Raw genomic sequence first — 24,093 nt, forward strand, 5'->3', positions numbered from 1 at the left:
TCCATACTAATCATAGAAAAACCTAAACAATGGCCCCAATTTTCTTGGGTGGCATTGGAGGTTTAGGGGCTCTAGGGGCTGACGAGTATACAATAAGCTGATGCTTTTGATTTGATGAAGAGGGATTCATGTTTACCTGAATTGAAGCTTTTATGTGACGGTGTTGGAAGTGTTTCCTTCTAAACAAAATATCTTTCTTATCTCGCCGGTGAGTTATACTCATACCGGCAAGATATTAATAATTTCAATTACATCACTTAATTTGAAAATTAATTTATTTTTAATGTCCTACTGACTTATGACATTAAATGTCCCATAGACAATGTACGAGGCATACTATAGCCGAAAAAATACCAAGTCTCAAACCTTCGTACTAATTATATAAAAACCTAAATATTGGCCCCAATTTTCTTGAGTAACAGTAGATGTTTTGGGGCTCCAGGGGCTGACCTGTGTGCACTAAGTTGATGCTTTTGATTTGATGAAGAGGTATTCATGTCTACCTGAATTAAAGCCTTTGTGTGACAGTGTTCAAAGGTGCTTGGCTTGTTAAAAAAAATTTATTTTGTATCTTGCCGGTGAGATGTACATCTCACCAGCAAGATGCTAATAATTTAGACTACATCACCGAATTTGGGATTTACTTTGACTTTATGCCCTACTGATTTATGACATTAAATGTAGCATATAAAATGTACGAGACGTATATACGATGGCCAAAAAAATACCAAGTCTCAAACATCCATTCTAAATATATAAAAATCTAAATGTTGACCTCAATTTTTCTAGGTGGCATTGGATGTGTGGGGGCTCCAGGAGCTAACCAGTTTGCACTAAGTCGATGCTTTTGATTTGATGAAAGTGTATTCATGTCTTCTTGAATTGAAGCTTTTGTGTGACTATATTTGAAGATGTTTGCCAACTAAAAAAAAATTCTTTCATATCTCGCCGGTGAGATTTACATCTTACCGATGAGATGTTAATAATTTGAACTACATCACTAAATTTGGAATCTACTTTTACTTTTAATGACCTACCGACTTATGAAATTTAATGTCACATATAAAATGTATGAGGCATACTATTGCCGAAAAATAACCAACTCTCAAACTTCTGTACTAATCATATAAAAACTTAAATGTTGGACCCAATTTACCTAAGTGGCATTGGATGTTTAGGGCCTTCAGGGGTTGGCCAGTGTGCAATAAGTTGATGGTTTTGATTTAATTAAAACGTATTCATGTCTACCTGAATTGAAGCTTTCGTGTGACAGTTTTCGGAGGTATTTTCCTTCTAAAAAAAAATCCTTTCGTATCTCGCTAGTGAGATGTACATCTTACAGGCGAGATACTTATAATTTGACCTATATCACTTAATTAGGACTTTACTTTGACTTTTAATGCCCTATCGACATATGACATCAAATGTCTCATAAAAAATCTATGAGCCATACCATGGCCTAAAAAATACCAAGTCTTAAACCAACGTACTAATCATATAAAAACCAAAATATTGGCCCCAATTTTCATGGGTGACATTGGATGTTTGGGGGCTCCAAGGGCTGACCAGCATGCAATAAGCTAATGCTTTTGATTTAATGAAAAGGTATTCATGTCTACCTGAATTGAAGCCTTTGTGTGACGGTGTTCAAAGGTGTTTCCTTCTTTAAAAAAATATCTTTCGTATCTCACCGGTGAGTTGTACATCTTACCAGCAAGATGCTAATAATTTGAATTACATCACTTAATTTGGAATTTACTTTGACTTTTGATGTCCTACCGACTTGTAAAATCAAAGGTCACTTATAAAATGTACGAGGCATACCATGATTGAAAAAAATACTAAGTCTCAATTGTTCGCCCTAATCATATAAAAACCTAAATGTTGGCCCTATATTCATTGGTGACATTGGATGTTTGGGGGCTCTAGGGGCTAACCAGTGTGTAATAAGTTGATGCTTTTGATTTGATGAAGAAGTATTGATGTCTACCTAAATTGAAGCCTTTGTGTGATAATGTTTAGAGATGTTTGGCTTCTAAAAATAATTTCTTTCGTATCTCACCAGTGAGATGTACATCTTACCGATAAAATGCTAATAATTTGAACGACATCAATTAATTTGGAATTTACTTTGACTTTTAATGCCCTACTAACTTGTGACATTAAAAGTAGCATATATAATGTACGAGACTTGTATACCATGGCAAAAAAAATACCAAGTCTCAAACAAGGCCCTAATTTTCTTGGGTAGCATCGAATGTTTGGGGCTCCAGGGCTGACTAGTGTGCAATAAGTTGATGCTTTTGATTTGATGAAGACATATTCAGGTCTACTTGACTTGAAGCTTTTATGTGATAGTGTTAAGAGGTATTTCCTTCTAAAAAAAAAATACCTTTCGTATCTTGCCGGTGAGATGTACATCTTACCGGCGAGATGCTAATAATTTGAACTAAATCACTTAATTTAGAATTTACTTTGACTTTTAATGCCCTACCGACTTGTGACATCAAATGTCACATATAAATTGCCAAAAAAATACCAAGTTTCAAACCTCTGTACTAATCATATAAAAACATAAATGTTGGTCCCAATTTTCCAATGTGACAATAGATGTTTGAGAGCTCCAAGGACTGACCAGTGTGTAATAAGTTGATACTTTTGATTTGTTGAAGAAGTATTCATGTCTACTTGACTTGAAGCTTTTGTGTGACTGTGTTCAGTGGTGTTTGGCTTCTAAAAAAAATTTCTCTCGTGTCTCGCCAGTGAGATATACATCTTATCGGCGAGATGCTAATAATTTAGACTACATCACTGAATTTGAAATTTACTTTATCTTTTAATGCCTAACTGACTTATGATATTAAATGTAACATATAAAAAGTACGAGGCAATATACCATGGCCGAATAAATACCAAATCTCAAACATCCATACTAATCGTATAAAAACCTAAATATTGACCCCAATTTTCCTGAGTGGCATTGGAGGTTTGGGGGCTCTAGGGGCTGACGAATATGCAATAAGCTGATGCTTTTGATTTGATGAAGAGGTATTCATGTTTACCTGAATTGAAGCTTTTGTGTGACTGTGTTCGGAGGTGTTTCCTTCTAAACAAAATATCTTTCTTATGTCGCTGGTGAGTTATATATCTTACCGGCAAGATATTAATAATTTCAACTATATCACTTAATTTGGAAATTATTTTATTTTTAATGTCCTACCGACTTATGACATTAAATGTTCCATAGAAAATATACGAGGCATACTATGGCCGAAAAAATACCAAGTATCAAACCTTCGTACTAATCATATAAAAACCTAAATATTGGCCCCAATTTTCCTGAGTAACATTGGATGTTTTGGGGCTCCAGGGGCTGACCTATGTGCACTAAGTTGATGCTTTTGATTTGATGAAGAGGTATTCGTGTCTACCTGAATTAAAACCTTTGTGTAACAGTGTTCAAAAGTGCTTGGCTTCTAAAAAAATTATTATTTTGTATCTCGCTGGTGAGATGTACATCTTACCGGTAAGATGCTAATAATTTAGACTACATTACCTAATTTGGAATTTACTTTGACTTTATGCCCTACCGATTTGTGACATTAAATGTAGCATCTAAAATGTACGAGACGTATATACCATGGCCAAAAAAATACCAATTCTCAAACATCCGTACTATTCATATAAATATCTAAATGTTGACCTCAATTTTTCTAAGTGGCAATGGATGTGTGGGGGCTCCAGGAGCTAACCAGTGTGCAATAAGTCGATGCTTTTGATTTGATGAAAGTGTATTTATGTCTACCTGATTTGAAGCTTTAGTGTGACTTTGTTCGAAGATGCTTGCCAACCAAAAAAAAAATTCTTTCATATCTCGCCGGTGAGATTTACATCTTACCGACGAGATGTTAATAATTTGAACTACATCTCTAAATTTTGAATCTACTTTGACTTTTAATGACCTACCGACTTAAGAAATTTCATGTCACATAGAAAATGTTTGAGGCATACCATTGCTGAATAAATACCAAGTCTCAAACTTCTGTACTAATCATGCAAAAACTTAAATGTTGGACCAAATTTACCTAGGTGGCATTGGATGTTTAGGGCCTTCAGGGGCTGTCCAGTATACAATAAGTTCATGCTTTTGATTTGATGAAAACGTATTCATGTCAACCTGAATTGAAGCGTTCGTGTGACAGTGTTCGGAGGTATTTTCCTTCTAAAAAAAAATCCTTTCGTATATCGCTGGTGAGATGTACATCTTAACGGCGAGATACTTATAATTTGAACTATATCACTTATTTAGGAATTTACTTTGACTTTTAATGCCCTATCGATTTATGACATCAAATCTCACATAAAAATTATATGAGCCATACCATGGCCAAAAAAATACCAAGTCTTAAACCACTGTACTAATCATATAAAAACCTAAATATTGGCCCAAATTTTCATGGGTGACATTGGATGTTTGGGGGCTCCAAGGGCTAACCAGTATGCAATAAGCTAATGCTTTTGATATGATGAAAAAGTATTCATGTCTACCTGAATTGAAGTCTTTGTGTGACAGTGCTCAAAGGTGTTTCTTTCTAAAAAAAAATGTCTTTCGTATCTCGCCGGTGAGTTGTACATCTTACCGGAAAGATGCTAATAATTTAAACTACAACACTTAATAAGATATTTATTTTGATTTTTAATGTCATACCAACTTATGACATCAAATGTGCCATATAAAATTTACGAGGCATACCATGGCCGAAAAAATACCAAGTCTCAAACCTCCATACTAATCATATAAAAACCTAAATATTGGCCCCAATTTTCCTAAGTAACATTGGATGTTTTGGGGCTCCAGGGGCTGACCTATGTGCACTAAGTTGATGCTTTTGATTTGATGAAGAGGTATTCGTGTCTACCTGAATTAAAACCTTTTTGTGACAGTGTTCAAAAGTGCTTGGCTTCTAAAAAAATAATTATTTTGTATCTCGCTGGTGAGATGTACATCTTATCGGTAAGATGCTAATAATTTAAACTACATCATCTAATTTGGAATTTACTTTGACTTTATGCCCTACCGATTTGTGACATTAAATGTAGCATATAAAATGTACGAGACGTATATACCATGGCCAAAAAAATACCAAGTCTCAAACATCCATACTATTCATATAAATATCTAAATGTTGACCTCAATTTTTCTAGGTGGCAATGGATGTGTGGGGGCTCCAGGAGCTAACCAATGTGCAAAAAGTCGATGCTTTTGATTTGATGAAAGTGTATTTATGTCTACCTGAATTGAAGCTTTTGTGTGATTTTGTTCGAAGATGCTTGCCAACTAAAAAAAAATTCTTTCATATCTCGCCGGTGAGATTTACATCTTACCGACGAGATGTTAATAATTTGAACTACATCTCTAAATTTTGAATCGACTTTGACTTTTAATGACCTACCGACTTAAGAAATTTCATGTCACATATAAAATGTTTGAGGCATACCATTGCTGAATAAATACCAAGTCTCAAACTTCTGTACTAATCATGCAAAAACTTAAATGTTGGACCAAATTTACCTAGGTGGCATTGGATGTTTAGGGCTTTCAGGGGCTGTCCAGTATACAATAAGTTCATGCTTTTGATTTGATGAAAACGTGTTCATGTCACCCTGAATTGAAGCGTTCGTGTGACAGTGTTCGGAGGTATTTTCCTTCTAAAAAAAATCCTTTTGTAGATCGCTGGTGAGATGTACATCTTAACGGCGAGATACTTATAATTTGAACTATATCACTTATTTAGGAATTTATTTTGACTTTTAATGCCCTACCGATTTATGACATCAAATCTCGCATAAAAATCATATGAGCCATACCATGGCCAAAAAAATGCCAAGTCTTAAACCACTGTACTAATCATATAAAACCTAAATATTGGCCCAAATTTTCATGGGTGACATTGGATGTTTGGGGGCTCCAAGGGCTGACCAGTATGCAATAAGCTAGTGCTTTTGATATGATGAAAAGGTATTCATGTCTACCTGAATTGAAGCCTTTGTGTGATAGTGCTCAAAGGTGTTTCTTTCTAAAAAAGAATATCTTTCGAATCTCGCCGGTGAGTTGTACATCTTACCGGAAAGATGCTAATAATTTGAACTACAACACTTAATAAGATATTTACTTTGATTTTTAATGTCATACCAACTTATGACATCAAATGTGCCATATAAAATTTACAAGGCATACCATGGCCGAAAAAATACCAAGTCTCAAACCTCCATACTAATCATATAAAAACCTAAATGTTGGCCCCAACTTTTTCGGGTGGCATTGGATGTTTGGGGGCTCCAGGGCCTAGCCAGTATGCAATAAGTTGATGTTTTTTATTTGATGAAGAGACGTATTCAAGTCTACAAAAACTGAAGCCTTTGTGTGACATAGTACGGAGGTGTTTCCTTCAAAAAAAAAATTCTTTCGTATCTCGCCGGTGAGATGTTCATCTTACCGGCGAGATGCTAATAATTTGAACTGAATCAATTAATTTGGAATTTACTTTGACTTTTAATGCTCTACCGACTTATGACATTAATTGTCGCATATAAAATGTACGAAGCATACCATGATCGAAAAATACGAAGTCTCAAACCTCTATACTAATCATATAAAAACCTAAGTGCTTGCCCCAATTTTCCTAGGTAACATTTGATTTTTGGGGACTCCAGGTGCTAACTAGTGTGCAAGAAGTTGACGCTTTTGATTTGATGAAGAGATATCCATATCTACCTAAATTGAAGCTTTTGTGTGACAATGTTCGTAGGTGTTTCTTTCTGAAAAAATAATTTTTTGTATCTCGCCGGTGAGATGTACATCTTACCAGTGAGATGCTAATAATTTAAATTACATCACTTAATTTGGAATTTACTTTGACTTTTGATGCCCTACCGACTTGTAAAATCAAATGTCACTTATAAAATGTACGAAGCATACCATGGTCGAAAAAAATACTAAGTCTCAAATGTCCGTACTAATCATATAAAAACCTAAATGTTGATCCTAATTTTCGTTGGTGACATTGGATGTTTGGGGGCTCCAGGGGCTAACCAGTGTGTAATAAGTTGTTGCTTTTGATTTGATGAAGAAATATTCATGTCTACCTGAATTGAAGCCTTTGTGTGATAGCGTTTAGAGATGTTTGGCTTCTAAAAAAAATTTCTTTCGTATCTCACCAGTGAAATGTACATCTTACCGGCAAAATGCTAATAATTTGGACGACATCACTTAATTTGGAATTTACTTTGACTTTTAATGCCCTACTGACTTGTGACATTAAATGTAGCATATATAATGTACCAGACATATATACCATGGCCGAAAAAATACCAAGCCTCAAACATCCGTACTAATCATATAAAACCTTAAATGTTGGCCCTAATTTTCTTGGGTAGCATTGAATGTTTGGGGCTCCAGGGCTGACTAGTGTGCAATAAGTTGATGCTTTTGATTTGATGAAGACATATTCAGGTCGACTTGACTTGAAGCTTTTATGTGACAGTGTTTAAAGGAGTTTCCTTCTAAAAAAAAAAAAATATCTTTCGTATCTCGCCGGTGGGATGTACATCTTACCGGCGAGATGCTAATAATTTGAACTAAATCACTTAATTTGGAATTTACTTTGACTTTTAATGCCCTACTGACTTGTGACATCAAATGTCACATATAAAATGTACGAGGCTTACAATTGTCGAAAAGATACCAAGTTTCAAACCTCCATACTAATCATATAAAAACATAAATGTTGGTCCCAATTTTCTAATGTGACAATGGATGTTTGAGAGGTCCAAGGACTGACCAGTGTGTAATAAATTGATGCTTTTGATTTGTTGAAGAGGAATTCATGTCTACCTGAATTGAAGCTTTTGTGTGACTGTGTTCAGTGGTGTTTGGCTTTTAAAAAAAATTTCTCTCGTATCTCACCGGTGAGATATACATCTTAGATGCTATTAATTTAAACTACACCACTAAATCAAAAATTTACTTTAACTTTTAATGCCCTACCGACTTATGACATTAAATGTAACATGTAAAATGTACGAGGCAATATGCCATGGCCGAATAAATACCAAGTCTCAAACATCCATACTAATCATATAAAAACCTAAATATTGGCCCCAATTTTCCTGGGTGGCATTGGAGGTTTGGGGGTTCTAGGGGCTGACGAGTATGTAATAAGCTGATGCTTTCGATTTGATTAAGAGGTATTCATGTTTACCTGAATTGAAGCTTTTGTGTGACTGTGTTCGTAGGTGTTTCCTTCTAAACAAAATATCTTTCTTATCTTGTCGGTGAGTTATTCATCTTACCGGCAAGATATTAATAATTTCAATTATATCACTTAATTTGAAAAATATTTTATTTTTAATGTCCTACCGACTAATGACATTAAATGTCCCATAGAAAATGTACGAAGCATACTATGGCCGAAAAAATACCAAGTCTCAAACCTTCGTACTAATCATATAAAAACCTAAATATTGGTCCCAATTTTCCTGAGTAACATTGGATGTTTTGGGCCTCTAGGGGCTGACTTGTGTGCACTAAGTTGATGCTTTTGATTTGATGAAGAGGTATTCATATCTACCTGAATTAAAGCCTTTGTGTGACAGTGTTCAAAGGTGCTTGGCTTGTAAAAAAAATTTTATTTTGTATCTTGCTGGTGAGATGTACATCTTATCGGTAAAATGTTAATAATTTAGACTACATCACCTAATTTGGAATTTACTTTGACTTTATGCCCTACTGATTTGTGACATTAAATGTAGCATATAAAATGTACGAGGCGTATATACCATAGCCAAAAAAATATCAAGTCTCAAACATCCGTACTAATCCTATAAAAATCTAAATGTTGACATCACTGTTTCTAGGTGGCATTGGATGTATGGGGGCTCCAGGAGCTAACTAGTGCGCAATAAGTCGATGCTTTTGATTTGATGAAAGTGTAGTTATGTCTACCTGAATTGAAGCTTTTGGGTGACTTAATTCGAAAATGCTTGCCAACTAAAAAAAAATTCTTTCATATCTCGCCGGTCAGATTTATATCTTACCGACGAGATGTTAATAATTTGAACTACAGCACTAAATTTTGAATCTACTTTGACTTTTAATGACCTACCGACTTATGAAATTTAATGTCACATATAAAATGTACGAGGCATACCATTGTCGAAAAAATACCAAGTCTCAAACTTCTGTACTAATCGTATAAAAACTTAAATGTTGGACCCAATTTACCTAGGTGGCATTAGATGTTTAAGGCCTTCAGGGGCTGACCAGTGTGCAATAAGTTGATGCTTTTAATTTGATGAAAATGTATTCATGTCAACCTGAATTGAAGCTTTCGTGTGACAGTGTTCAGAGGTATTTTTCTTCTAAGAAAAAATCCTTTCGTATCTCGCTGGTGAAATGTACATCTTACCAGCGAGATACATATAATTTGAACTATATCACTTAATTAGAAATTTACTTTGACTTTTAAAGCCGTACCGGCTTATGATATCAAATGTCGCATAAAAAATATATGAGTCATACCATGGCCAAAAAAATACCAAGTCTTAAACCAACGTATTAATCATATAAAAACCTAAATATTGGCCCAAATTTTCACGGGTGACATTGGATGTTTGTGGGCTCCAAGGGCTGGCCTGTATGCAATAAGCTAATGCTTTTGATTTGAAGAAAAGGTATTCATGTCCACCTGAATTGAAGCCTTTATGTGACAGTGCTCAAAGGTGTTTCCCCCTAAAAAAAAATATCTTTCGTATCTCGCCGGTGAGTTGTACATCTTACCGACAAGATGCTAATAATTTGAACTACAACACTTAATTGGATATTTACTTTGATTTTTAATATCATACCAACTTATGACATCAAATGTGCCATTTAAAATATACGAGGCATACTATGGCCGAAAAAATACCAAGTCTCAAACCTCCGTACTAATCATATAAAAACCTAAATGTTGGCCCCAACTTTTTTGGGTGGCATTGGAGGTTTGGGGGATCCAGGGCCTAACCAGTATGCAATAAGTTGATGCTTTTTATTTGGTGAAGAGACGTATTCAGGTCTACATTAATTGAAGCCTTTGTGTGTCATTGTACGGAGGTGTTTCCTTAAAAAAAAAAAATTCTTTCGTATCTCGCCGGTGAGATGTTCATCTTACCGGCGAGATGCTAATAATCTGATCTTCATCAACTAATTTGGAATTTACTTTGACTTTTAATGCCCTACAGACTTATGCCATTAAATGTAGCATATAAAAAGTACGAGGCATACCATGGCCAAAAAAATACGAAGTCTCAACCTCCATACTAGTCATATAAAAACCTAAGTGCTCGCCCCAATTTTTCTAGGTGACATTAGATTTTTGGGGACTCCAGGGGCTAACCAGTGTGCAATAAGTTGACGCTTTGGATTTGATGAAGAGATATCCATGTCTACCTAAATTAAAGCTTTTGTGTGATAGTGTTCGAAGGTATTTCCTTCTGAAAAAAATATCTTTCGTATCTCGCCAGTGAGATGTACATCTTATCAGTGAGATGCAGATAATTTGAATTACATCACTTAATTTATAATTTATTTTGACTTTTGAAGCCTTACCGACTTGTAAAATCAAATGTCACATATAAAATGTACGAGGCATACCATGGTCGAAAAAATACTAAGTCTCAAATGTTCGTACTAATCATAGGAAAACCTAAATGTTGGCCCTAATTTTCATTGGTGACATTGGATGTTTGGGGGCTCCAGGGGCTAACCAGTGTGAATAAGTTGTTGCTTTTGATTTGATGAAGAAGTATTCATGTCTACCTGAATTGGAGCCTTTGTGTGATATTTTTTAAGGATGTTTGGCTTGTAAAAAAAATTTCTTTCGTATCTCACCGGTGAGATGTACATTTTACTGGTAAAATGCTAATAATTTGGACAACATCACTTAATTTTGAATTTACTTTGACTTTTAATGCCTTACTGACCTGTGACATTAAATATAGCATATATAATGTACGAGACATATATACCATGGCCGAAAAAATACCAAGTCTCAAACATCCGTACTAATCATATAAAACCCTAAATGTTGGCCCTAATTTTCTTGGGTAGCATTCAATGTTTGGGGCTCCAAGGCTGATTAGTGTGCAATAAGTTGATGCTTTTGATTTGATGAAGACATATTCAGGTCTACTTGACTTGAAGCTTTTTTGTGACAGTGTTCAGAGGTGTTTCCTTCTAAAAAAAATATATCTTTCGTATCTCGCCGGTGAGATATACATTTTACCGGCGAGATGTTAATAATTTGAACTAAATCACTTAATTTAGAATTTACTTTGACTTTTAATGCCCTACCGACTTGTGACATCAAATGTCACATATAAAATGTACGAGGCATACAATTGCCAAAAAAATACCAAGTTTCAAACCTCCGTACTAATCATATAAAAACATAAATGCTGGTCCCAATTTTCCAATGTGACAATGAATGTTTGAGAGCTCCAAGGACTGACCAGTGTGTAATAAGTTGATGCTTTTGATTTGTTGAAGTGGAATTCATGTCTACCTGAATTGAAGCTTCTGTGTGACTGTGTTCAGTGGTGTTTGGCTTCTAAAAAAAATTTATCTCGTATCTCGCCGGTGAGATATAGATCTTATCGGCGAGATGCTATTAATTTAGACTACATCACTGAATTTGAAATTTACTTTAACTTTTAATGCCCTACCGACTTATGACATTAAATGTAACATATAAAATGTACGAGGCAATATACCATGACTGAATAAATACCAAGTCTCTAACATCCATACTAATCATATAAAAGCCTAAATATTGGCCCCAATTTTCCTAGGTGGCATTGGAGGTTTGGGGCCTCTAGGGGCTGACGAGTATGCAATAAGTTGATGCTTTTGATTTGAGGAAGAGGTATTCTTGTTTACCTGAATTGAAGCTTTTGTGTGACGGTGTTCGGAGGTGTTTTCTTCTAAACAAAATATCTTTCTTATTTCGCCGGTGAGTTATACATCTTACCGGCAAGATATTAATAATTTCCACTATATCACTTAATTTGGAAATTATTTTATTTTTAATGTCCTATCGACTTATGACATTAAATGTCCCATAAAAAATGTACGAGGAATACAATGGCCGAAAAAATACCAAGTCTCAAACCTTCGTACTAATCATATAAAAACCAAAATATTGGCCCCAATTTTTTTGAGTAACATTGGATGTTTTGGGCCTCCAGGGGTTAACCTGTGTGCACTAAGTTGACGCTTTTGATTTGATGATGGGGTATTCATGTCTACCTGAATTAAAGCCTTTGTGTGACAGTGTTCAAAGGTGTTTGGCTTCTAAAAAAAAAATTATTTTGTATTTCACTGGTGAGATGTACATCTTACCGGTAAGATGCTAATAATTTAGACTACATCACCTAATTTGGAATTTACTTTAACTTTATACCCTTCCGATTTGTGACATTAAATGTAGCATATAAAATGTACGAGGCGTATATACCATAGCTGAAAAAATACCAAGTCTCAAACATCCTTACTAATCGTATAAAAATCTAAATGTTGACCTCAATTTTTTAGGTGGCATTGGATGTGTGGGGGCTCCAGGAGCTAACCAGCGTGCAATAAGTCGATACTTTTGATTCGATGAAAGTGTATTCATGTCTACCTGAATTGAAGCGTTTGTGTGGCTTTGTTCGAAGATGCTTGCCATCTAAAAAAAAATTCTTTCATATCTCGCTGGTGAGATTTACATCTTACCGATGAGATGTTAATAATTTGAACTACATCACTAAATTTGGAATCTACTTTGACTTTTAATGGCCTACCGACTTATGAAATTTAATGTCATATATAAAATATACGAGGCATATCATTGCCAAAAAAATACCAAGTCTCAAACTTCTGTACAAATGATATAAAAACTTAAATGTTGGACCCAATTTACCTAGGTGGCATTGGATGTTTAGGGCCTTCAGGGGCTGACCAGTGTACAATAAGTTGATGCTTTTGATTTGATGAAAACGTATTCATGTCAACCTGAATTGAAGCTTATGTGTGACAGTGTTCAAAGGACTCTTACCGGTGAGATACTTAGAATTTGAACTATATCACTTAATTAGGATTTTACTTTGACTTCTAATGCCCTACCGACTTATGACATCAAATGTCTCATATAAAATATATGAGCCATACCAAGGCCAAAAAAATAACAAGTCTTAAACCCAAGTACTAATCATATAAAAACCTAAATGTTGGCCCTAAGTTTTCCGGGTGGCATTCGATGTTTGGGGGCTCCATGGCCTAACCAGTATGCAATAAGTTGATGCTTTTTATTTAACGAATAGATGTATTCAGGTCTACATGAATTGAAGCCTTTGTGTGACATTGTACCGAGGTGTTTCCTTTAAAAAAAAATTCTTTCGTATCTCGCTGGCGAGATGTTCATCTTACCACTGAGATGCTAATAATTTGAATTACATCACTTAATTTGGAATTTACTTTGACTTTTGATGCCCTACCGACTTGTAAAATCAAATGTCACATATAAAATGTACGAGGCATACCATGGTAGAAAAATACTAAGTCTTAAATGTCCATACTAATCATATAAAAACCTAAATGTTGACCCTAATTTTCATTGTTGACATTGGATGTTCGGGGGCTCCAGGGGCTAACCAGTGTGTAATAAGTTGATGCTTTTGATTTGATGAAGAAGTATTCAAGTCTACCTGAATTAAAGCCTTTGTGTGATAGTGTTTAGAGATGTTTGGCTTCTAAAAAAAATTTCTTTCGTATCTCACCAGTGAAATGTACATCTTTCCAGTAAAATGCTAATAATTTAGACGACATCACTTAATTTGGAATTTACTTTGACTTTTAATGCCCTACTGACTTGTGACATTAAATGAAGCATATATAATGTACGAGACATATATACCATGGCCAAAAAAATACCAAGTCTCAAACATCCGTACTAATCATATACCTAAATGTTGGCCCTAATTTTCTTGGGTAGCATTGAATGTTTGGGGCTCCAGGGCTGACTAGTGTGCAATAAGTTGATGCTTTTGATTGGATGAAGACCAGGTCTACTTGACTTGAAGCTTTTATGTGACAGTGTTCAGAAGTGTTTCCTTCAAAAAAAAAAAATATCTTTCGTATCTCGCCGGTGAGATGTACATCTTACCGACGAGATGCTAATAATTTCAACTAAATCACTTAATTTGGAATTTACTTTGACTTTTAATACCCTACCGGCTTGTGACATCAAATGTCACATATAAAATGTACGAGGCATACAATTGCCAAAAAAATACCAAGTTTCAAACCTCCGTACTAATCACATAAAAACATAAATGCGGGTCCCAATTTGCCAATGTGACAATGGATGTTTGAGAGCTCAAAGGACTGACCAGTATGTAATAAGTTGATGCTTTTGATTTGTTGAAGAGGAATTCCTATCTACCTGAATTGAAGCTTTTGTGTGACTGTGTTCAGTGGTGTTTGGCTTCTAAAAAAAAATTCTCTCGTATCTCGTCGGTGAGATATAGATCTTATCGGCGAGACGCTAATAATTTAGAATACATCACTAAATTTGAAATTTACTTTAACTTTTAACGTCCTACTGACTTATGACATTAAATGTAACATATAAAATATACGAGGCAACATACCATGGCCGAATAAATACCAAGTCTCAAACATCCATACTAATCATATAAAAACCTAAATATTAGCCCCAATTTTCCTGGGTGGCATTGGAGGTTTTGGGGGCTCTAGGGGCTGACGAGTATGCAATAAGCTGATGCTTTTGATTTGATGAAGAGGTATTCATGTTTACCTGAATTGAAGCTTTTGTGTGACTGTGTTCGAAGGTGTTTCCTTCTAAACAAAATATCTTTCTTATCTCGCCAGTGAGTTATACATCTTACCGGCAAGATATTAATAATTTCAACTATATCACTTAATTTGAAAATTATTTTATTTTTAATGTCTTACCGACCTATAACATTAAATGTCCCATAAAAACTGTACGAGGCATACAATGATCGAACAAAATACCAAGTCTCATACCTTCGTACTAATCATATAAAAACCTAAATATTGGCCCCAATTTTTCTGAGTAACATTGGATGCTTTGGGGCTCCAGGGGCTGACCTGTGTGCACTAAGTTGATGCTTTTGATTTGATGAAGAGGTATTCATGTCTACCTGAATTAAAGCCTTTGTGTGACAGTGTTCAAAGGTGCTTGGCTTCTAAAAAAATAATTATTTTGTATCTCGCTGGTGAGATGTACATCTTACCGGTAAGATGTTAATAATTTAGAATACATCACCTAATTTGGAATTTACTTTGACTTTATGCCCTACCGATTTGTGACATTAAATGTAGCATATAAAATATACGAGGCGTATATACAATGGCCAAAAAAATACCAAGTCTCAAACATCCGTACTAATCCTATAAAAATCTAAATGTTGACCTCAATTTTTCTAGGTGGCATTGGACGTGTGGGGACTGCAGGAGCTAACCAGAGTGAAATAAGTCAATGCTTTTGATTTGATGAAAGTGTATTTAAGTCTACCTGAATTGAAGCTTTTGTATAACTTTGTTCGATGATGCTTGCCAACTAAAAAAAAATTCTTTTATATCTCGTTGGTAAGATTTACATCTTACCGACGAAATGTTAATAATTTGAACAACATCACTAAATTTGGAATCTACTTTGACTTTCAATGACCTACCGACTTATGAAATTAAATGTCACATATAAAATGTACAAGGCATACCATTGCCAAAAAAGTACCAAGTCTCAAACTTCTGTACTAATTGATGAGCACATTTATGTGTGAAATCTTAGGGCATAAAGCATACATTTTACCACATTGGACAGAGTTACTCAGTGTTTTCTTGTGCTTTTCACGGTTTAGATGAATTATTGTGAAAATGGAGGAGATGATGCTAAGGAGATGTTTTTAAGCTTTCTCGAGGTGTTAATAGTATGGATGCATAGCCCATCGAGTCAGCTTCGCAACGGTTCAAACGACACTTGATTCTGAGTTGAAACGAAGAAGTTATGGTCGTTTCCATAACGACGCGCGAAAATGGTGTACAGGGGTTTATTTATAATTATTGACAGTCGGACAGGGACAAAGTGAAGCGAAAGTTTGGATTCTAGGGGCCTTAACAAAATTATCAGAAGTTACTTTACTGTACCCGAAAGATTCCATTTGGAAGGCTTTGGACAGTCCAACTTCAACTTGAGATATCTTGGGCTCCCCAACTCCGAATTGGACGAAATTTGGGTGATTTTTCGTAAGGAACACAATGGTGAGGCCTATATAAGCACCCCATGCTCCACGTTTTCTGAAGGATAGAATGGGTATTTTATTTATTCTTAAAGGAATCCTAGTCATCACCCTTACTCTCTCTCTCCTCCAACTTCTCAAGGGCACTTCTGGAATTCTATTTGGGATAGATTTATATTTTCTCATCTATAGAAGGTTGAAAAATCAAAGATGCTTTGATTTTATTGCTTGGAGAAGATATCTACAAAGAAAAGGAAGCACTTGTTAGAATTGGAAGTTTATTTTTCTAGAAATAGAAGGTCTATGTAAACAATCTTTTCTTCTTCTTCTTTCTTTTTTTTTCTTTTTTCTTAGGATTTAAGGCATTGTAAAAGAGGAAAGAGAAGATAATATTCTCTTTTCTTAGGGAATATTTCTCCTACACTTCCATCTTCTCTCTTCTCCTCTCTTCCACCTATAAATACCATCTACCTCTCTTGTAAAAATTGTTCATTCACTTAGTGAAATTTCTTCTCTTCTTCTCCTTTTAATTTGTGATTTTTGGCTTTTCTAAGTTCTAGTTTGCTTTTATGATTTTTAGTTAATGGTTATAATAGGTTTAGTTTATGTTTTAATTTCAATTTAAGTCTTCAATTGGGTTGTAATTTCTTAATTCTAGTTTAGGTTTTAAGCCTTCTAGTCTAAGTTCTTAAGTTGATGACAAGACTTGAAGATTTAGAAGAGGAGGTCATGGTAAGTTTATGCAAGTATTCAAGCTTTTCAATTACATTCATGCAAGCACATCCAAGTTTTACTATCTAAACTCTCAATCTCATTCTCCATCTCCTCTTTCTCTCTCTATCTTCTTCTTCTTCCCCCTCTATTTCTTTTATTTTAATTTTATATGGTTGTGGTTTATGGATGCATTTTTATTCCCTTATTTCTTTTTATGTGGTTAGTATGTGTGGCTGCATTTTTATTCCTTTCAATTCACTCTAGTTTGATAGGTTAGATGCTCATGTGTTAGGACGCCGATTTAATCCCTTAATTTTGTTAGATGCTTATGAGTTAAGATGCATTGATTTTCGTTTGTTTAATTAGTTTAATTTAACACTTTAATTTGGTTCACTTTGCATTACTTTTAAGTTAGTTAAATAGAGTGGCGTATATCTCCTCGTGTTCGACCCGTAGCTACGATTGACCCGTATGCTTGCGGTTTTATTTTAACTTAAACAAGTTTTTGGCGCCGTTGCCGGGGAGATTATTGTCCATTTTATTTATCTGATTTTTAAGTAGTTCGAAGTGTTTTAGTTTATTATTTTCTCTTCTTTTTTTTGAAAAAAAAAAAAAAAAAAATTAGTTTTTGAAAACCTCTTCTTGTTTCTCTTCTGTTTCAAATAGTGTGCGCCCAATCTAAAGTCCTTCATATGCTTCAACCCTCCATCTTTTGGTGTCCCTCATAGGATTAAGTTACCTATGACGCTACATCTTGACTTGGTTGGGTGGATTGACATGTGACTTATCTTTGGAGGTGACCACTCTTGATAACAGGAAAGCGACATAGTGAGAGTGTTGGAAACATAAACGTATAGTAGACCTTCATTCTACATTAGAATCCATATTGGAGTCGCACGTAGGTGGCTATAGAAGACTATACGGGTTTCCTTGCTGTCAACTTATATGGCATCCTTACAGCTTTTGAACCATTGTTTTGCTTTTTGAGGGATAGAGATGCACTATCTACCTTGGGCTCCCTCTTGTTTCTAGTTTTTTTTTAAGTGTTTTATTTTTCTTTAATTTTTCTAAAAGAGACCTCATATCTGTTTAGGTGGCTAAGGTGTGGACTCGTGATTCAAGTAATCGTCTTATTAGAAGACCACCTTCTCTACCACCTTTGACCATGGGTGACCAACAACCCAAGACTCTTAAGGATAGGTTTTACCCCACCAGGGCTGCACAACCCTCATGCATTAGTTTGCCTGTTGTTACAGGGAATAACTATGAACTCAAGACCAACTTCATCAGCATGCTACCCCATTTCCATGGGATGGCTAATGAAGATGCATATCTCTTCCTTAGGGAATTTGAGGAGGTCTGTGTTCTAATTAAGGTCCAGAATTTGACTGATGATGCAGTTAGGCTTAGGTTTATACCCTTTGCCCTGAAAGACCAGGCCAAGAAGTGGCTCTATGGACTGCCAACAAACTCCATTAATACATGGGATGAGTTCACCATTGTCTTTTTGAGAAAATTCTTTCCTCTTCACAAGACCAATAAGCTTAAAAGTGACATCCTCCAGTTCAGGCAGAAACCACATGAGTCCTTTTCTAAATTCATGGAAAGATTCAAGGACCTCCTCTTAAAATGCCCTCATCATGGTTTTGACTTGTGGCAGCTATGCCAAATTATTTATGAGGGTATTGATTATCAGACCAAGCAACTTGTAGAGTCTATGTGTCCAGCAGGCTTTACTTTTTTTTCTGAGGAGAATGATGCATGGACATTCTTAACCAACTTGTCTGATAAGACTAGGGAATGGGAATCTTCCCAAGAGGCTGAAAGGACCACTAAGGGGTATCTCATTGAGGTTATGCCAGCCAAGGAGGCCAAACTTGACAGCCTCATAAAATGGTTGGAGTCCATAGTTCTTAAAGAGTCTATACCAGTTAATCCGGTCAACCAGGTCAACCATGTGTCGGTATGTAGTTGGTGCCAAACCCCTGGACACCTTTTTGAGGAATGCCCCAACACCTTGGTGGGCAATTCTAGCACTGAGAATGTAAGTGCTCTCTACCAAAATAACCCATATAGTAATACTTACAATCCAGGATGGAGAAATCACCCTAATTTCTCATAGAATCAAGGGAACCAAGCAGGCCCATCCAACTTTAACCATCAAGGCCAGGTTGGTGCCCAAAGGCCCAACTATGCACCACAAAGCCAAGGAATGTCTCCTAACCCCTTTCCTCCTCGTCCTCATCCTTGCACCTTATCAACAACCCCTAGGGTTTACCAAAATAGGAGAGGCAACAAGATTGAATGAGATGGACAACAAGATAGCTCTTCTCATGACAAGCCACAATAACATGGAAAAACAACTCACCCAGCTTGTCACAATCCTGCATGAGAGGGAAACAGGGAAGTTACCTAGCCAGCCTGAGCCAAATCCTAGGCATCAGGTTCATATTCAGCAAGGTACCCAAGCTCCTCCAACCAATGTTGCACAAGGCCAACAGCACCAAGGGCCCTCCAGACAGGTAAATGTTGTTTATACTTTAAGGAGTGGCCGTGAGTATCAACAGGCTAGTGCATCTCAGTCTTTACCATCTCATACTCCTGTTGACTCTCCCCCTTCTGAAGAGGCCATTGAAGTACCTACTGTTCTAGGTTCGTCTGATGAACCTAAAGATATACCAGATGATTTGGTTGAGGAAACCAAAGAGGATTCTATTGAGGAAGTTAAAAAGACCAACCCTGAAAGAATTTATTCCCCACCTGCCCCTTTCCCAAATAGGTTGGTTAGCAAGAAGTCTCCTTCTGTGGAGAAGATATTGGATGTGTTCAAACAGGTTCAGGTGAATATCCCCTTGTTGGATGCTATTGCCCAGATCCCCGCTTATGCTAAAGTCCTCAAAGACTTATGCACCCAAAAGCGGACCACCAATGTGCCCAAAAAGGCATTCTTGGCTGCTAACATTAGTTCTCTAATCTCACAGCCAGTAGCAGCCAAGCATAAGGATCCTGGAAGCCCCACCATCTCTTGCACTATAGGCCATACCACTATTGATCATGCTTTATTGGACCTTGGTGCAAGTGTGAACCTCTTACCCTTTCATGTCTACCAACAACTGGGATTGGGAGAACTGAAACCGACCAAAATTACTCTTCAACTTGCAGATCGGTCGGTTAAATTTCCTAAGGGAATGATTGAGGATGTCCTGTTGAAGGTTGGGGAATTTATTTTTCCTGTGGATTTTATTGTTTTAGATACCCAACCCACTGCCAACTTCAAGGACCAAATCCCAATTATATTGGGTAGACCATTCCTAGCTACCAGTAATGCTTTAATCAATTGCAGGAATGGTCTCATGAAATTATCTTTTGGCAATACTCGATGATATTGATACGTTCTTTGAGATTGATTTTGATTTGGGATTTCAAGAATGTATGCAAGAATTGGAGGGTGTTGATGATACTCCCTTATCTGAGGTCTGGAGCATCCAACCACCTTTGGAGCCCCTTGGACCCCTATCCACTTCCACTCTCAAATCCTCTATTATTGAGCCCCCCACATTAGAGTTGAAGGCATTGCCCTCCAACCTCAAGTATACCTTCTTAGGACATGATCATACTCTTCCTGTTATTATTGCTTCTGATTTGACTTCTATTCAGGAAGAAGAGTTGATTAAGCTTCTAAAGGATCATAAGGAAGCCATAGGTTGGATCATGTCTGACATCAAAGGTATTAGCCCCTCCATTGTCCAACATCATATACATCTGATGGAGAGTTCCAAACCTTCTAGGGAACCCCAAAGGAGGGCTAATCCTGTGATAAAAGAGGCAATAAAGAAAGAGATCCTAAAATGCTTGGATCATGGCATCATTTATCCTATTTTTAATAGCCAATGGGTGAGTCCTGTGCAGGTTGTGCCTAAGAAAGGAGGAGTCACTGTAGTTGAGAATGCCAATAATGAGTTGATTCCAACCCGTATCCAAACGGGATGGAGAGTGTGCATTGACTATAGAAAATTGAATGCGGCAACTTGGAAGGACCACTTTCCCTTGCCTTTTATTGATCAGATATTAGAGAGACTAGCTGGCCATGAATATTATTGTTTTCTTGATGGTTATGCAGACTATAACCAAATCCCTATTGCTCTAGAGGACCAACACAAAACCACTTTCACATGCCCTTATGGAACCTTTGCTTACCGGCGTATGCCTTTTGGGCTTTGTAATGCCCCTGCTACATTCCAAAGGTGCATGATAAGTATCTTTTCTGATATGGTAGAGCACTTCCTAGAGGTGTTTATGGATGATTTCTCTATTCACGGCTCTACCTTTTCTCATTGCTTGCATCATCTCTCTTTGCTTCTTAAAATATGCATAGAAAAGAACTTGGTCTTGAATTGGGAGAAGTGCCACTTCATGGTGAAGCAAGGCATAGTTCTTGATCACATTGTGTCCAAAGAAGGGATAAAGGTTGATAGATCTAAGGTGGACCTTATAGCCAATTTACCACCACCCAAGAGTGTGAAGGACATTAGATCCTTTCTTGGCCATGCAGGTTTTTATAGAAGATTCATCAAGAATTTTAGCCAGATAGCTAGACCTCTCACCTTTTTTTTGGCAAAGGACTGCCCATTTGATTTCTCTTCTGAGTGTCATGATAGTTTTGAGCAATTGAAAAGAGCGTTGACTTCAGCCCCCATTATTCAAGCTCCAATTTGGACAGTTTCATTTGAGCTTATGTGTGATGCCTCTGATTTTGCTATAGGGGCTATTCTTGGGCAAAGAATCAACAAATTGCCCCATGTGATTTATTATGCAAGTAGGACTCTTAATGATGCACAGCTTAATTATACCACCACTGAGAAAGAATTTTTAGCTGTTGTGTTTGCTTTAGAGAAGTTTAGGCCCTACTTGGTTGGATCACATGTGATTGTTTATACTGACCATGCAGCTATCAAATATCTTGTGCAGAAGAAAGATGCCAAGGCTCGCCTTATTAGGTGGGTCCTTTTGTTACAAGAATTTGATCTTAAAATTAGGGATAAGAAAGGGTGTGAAAATTTGGTTGCAGACCATCTATCCCGGCTGCCTAATTCTTTGACTGTCAACTCTCCAGTCAATGAGAACTTTCCTGATGAGTATCTGATGGCAGTGTCTAGTGAACCTTGGTTTGCTGACATTGTTAATTATCTGGTTACGGGTGTGACACCTGCACATTGGTCCACCCAAGATAAGAATCGTTTCTTTTCACAAGTTAAGTATTTCTTTTGGGATGATCCTTATCTTTTTAAGACATCTTTTTACCATGATCAGGCTTGTGGAGGCCATTTTGGGCCTAATAAGACTGCGGCCAAAGTTTTACAGTGTGAATTTTATTGGCCTAGTTTATTTAAAGACGCTTTTACTTATTGCAGGGCATGTTCTTCATGCCAATCCTTAGGGCGTCTTACTAAGAGAAATATGATGCTCTTCAACCCAATTCTGGTGGTTGAGGTGTTTGATGTATGGGGTATTGATTTCATGGGGCCTTTCCTTAACTCTTTTGGTAACCTGTACATATTACTTGCTGTGGACTATGTGTCCAAATGAATTGAGGCAATTGGTTGTAAGACCAATGACCACAAGGTGGTTGTGAAATTTCCTGGGCTATCATTAGTGATCGGGGCAAGCATTTTTGTAATTGGCCTTTTGAGGCCCTCATGAAAAAGTATGGTGTCATCCATAAGTTGGCCACACCCTACCATCCCCAGACCAATGGCCAGGTTGAGGTTTCAAATAGGTAGATCAAGCAAATTCTTGAGAAAACCATCAACCCGAACCGAAAGGATTGGTCTAACCGGTTGGTAGATGCGTTGTGGGCCCATAGGACAGCCTTCAAGATCGATCTTGGTCAATCTCCATACCGTCTGGTGTATGGAAAGGCATGTCACTTACCTGTAGAGATTGAGCACAAGGCCTTTTGGGCTATCAAGAAGCTTAACTTTGACCTACCCACTGCAGGTGCCCATAGGAAACTCCAACTATCTGAGTTGGAAGAGCTTAGGAATGAGGCATATGAGAATGCCCACCAAGGCTTTTCATGATAGGCACATTTTGAGAAAATCTTTTGAGGTAGGCCAAAAAGTTTTGTTATACAATTCTCGTTTGCATATCTTTCCAGGTAAGCTGCGCTCTAGATGGGATGACCCCTATATTGTTCAAAAAGTTTATCCTCATGGGGCTGTTGAAGTCCTCAATCCAAGTACAGGAGCTACTTTCAAGGTCAATGGCCAAAGATTGAAGCCGTACATAAAGATGCCTACTCCAGTTGAAGAAGAGGTCATGGATCTCCATGAGCCTCTTTACCTTCACCCCTGATATCCTGGAATGTATCCCCTCCCTTGTCCTTGTTCTTTCTTTTCTGCATGCATCGAGGACACAGCATGAATTAAGTGTGGGGGGGTGTGTTGGACTTTAATTATGAATTTTGATTGTGGCGATAGTTTTTGTTATATGCATAAGTCTCTTCGATTTGCAAAGCGAGAGTGAGAGGGAATTAGGTGCCCTCCTAGCATGCGAAATAATAAAAAAATCCCTTTTCGAGGATGGTAGTTGGTTTGTATCAGGTGATGGGGATTGAGTTTGAAAATATGAGTGCTACTTCATGTGATGGTTAGATTCCTCTATGTGTTTATGGACCCCTTTGATCTTTTGGCTAGTAGTTGAGACCAATTTGTTTGTGGCAAGGCATGAAAGTGAAAGTGAATGAAAAAAAAAAAAGAGAGAGAGAAACAGAAAGAAAAGTGAAATTCCTTGGGACTAAACAGGGCACTGTGCCTCATGAAGCAGGGTGACTTGATCGAAATTCCTTGGAAGGAAACTAAAAAAAAAAAAAAACTCTTGCATCAATGTCTCAATGTCTTATGGATACATGCAAAAAGCAAAGCTACCAAGTATTTGGGTGTCTGGTGTATGCTCCACCATGTCATTCAGAGAACAGTAGTAGAGTAGAAAAAGAGTTTGTTGTTGAGAAAGAAAAAA

General features: G+C 36.7%; 1 non-coding gene across 1 annotated transcript; it reads right to left on the bottom strand.

Annotated features, from left to right (window-relative positions):
• Window positions 1-18,616: 18,616 nt before the first annotated feature.
• On the bottom strand, window positions 18,617-18,723 carry LOC122647974. The gene has a single exon (XR_006330998.1). It is a non-coding gene; the product is annotated as a small nucleolar RNA R71 (small nucleolar RNA).
• Window positions 18,724-24,093: the final 5,370 nt, after the last annotated feature.

Source organism: Telopea speciosissima, unplaced genomic scaffold (genome assembly GCF_018873765.1).
Source record: "Telopea speciosissima isolate NSW1024214 ecotype Mountain lineage unplaced genomic scaffold, Tspe_v1 Tspe_v1.0323, whole genome shotgun sequence".
In the NCBI taxonomy this organism is placed as follows: domain Eukaryota; kingdom Viridiplantae; phylum Streptophyta; class Magnoliopsida; order Proteales; family Proteaceae; genus Telopea; species Telopea speciosissima.